This window comes from Arachis ipaensis, chromosome B01 (genome assembly GCF_000816755.2).
Source record: "Arachis ipaensis cultivar K30076 chromosome B01, Araip1.1, whole genome shotgun sequence".
NCBI lineage: Eukaryota > Viridiplantae > Streptophyta > Magnoliopsida > Fabales > Fabaceae > Arachis > Arachis ipaensis.
Window position 1 is genome coordinate 113,145,314 of NC_029785.2, and position 974 is coordinate 113,146,287.

Here is a 974-nt window from a genome sequence, read left to right on the forward strand (position 1 = left end):
AAGTTAATATAAAATAAATAAACAATTAACTTGAAGGTCGTAAATGTCAAAATAATCTGTACCAGTACTAAATCGAATTAAGATGATTCGATTTATTATATATGGACTGTTCTGTAGTAAATCGAACTAAGTCAATTCAATTTACTACTGAAAAGGCTAATTCGAATTAGGTCAATTCAATTTATATAAATATACATTAGACTTTGACATAATGATTTTTATTTTGGGGGATTCATGTCATTTTAAAATGTTTTAGGTTTAGTTATGCCTTTTACCTTATTGATTATGTTCATGTTATTTGAGTCAATTTATGTATTTTTGTTGTGCTAAATTTAAACTTTATAAGTAGATTCTATAATAAAAGAATTGAGTCATGAGTCGAGCCTAATTTTTATGAGCCAAATTTAAACTTGACTTAATTTAATTCAATTCTACTTACTTCTAATTCTTTAACAGTAAAATTTTTTCATTTTATTACATTTTTACAGAAAATTTATTTGTCTGAATATGATAATTTTTAGATGTTAAATGGTCTTATAATAAAATTTAAAATTTATTTGTCTGAATATGATAATTTTTAGATGTTAAATGGTCTTATAATAAAATATAAAATTTATTTGTCTGAATATGATAATTTTTAGATGTTAAATGGTCTTATAATAAAATATAAAATTTATTTGTCTGAATATGATAATTTTACCTTTAAAATATATGTTAGTTAAATTCTTAAGATAATATATCTTTTAGAAAAAATAAAAATTAAAAAAGGTATTGCGCATTTAATTTCTTGGGCATCTCCTTCCTGCTGTCTGCCTAGTGTATGTTGGTGTGGTGCCAATCAGAATTTCCCCATACTGCACGTAACTTGAATCCATAATCCTTTACTTTTAAAATATCGGTGATGGTTATGATACCTTAAACACTTTGTCTAATTTATTTTAAAAAATAAATAATTAATATTTAATGAATTTTGA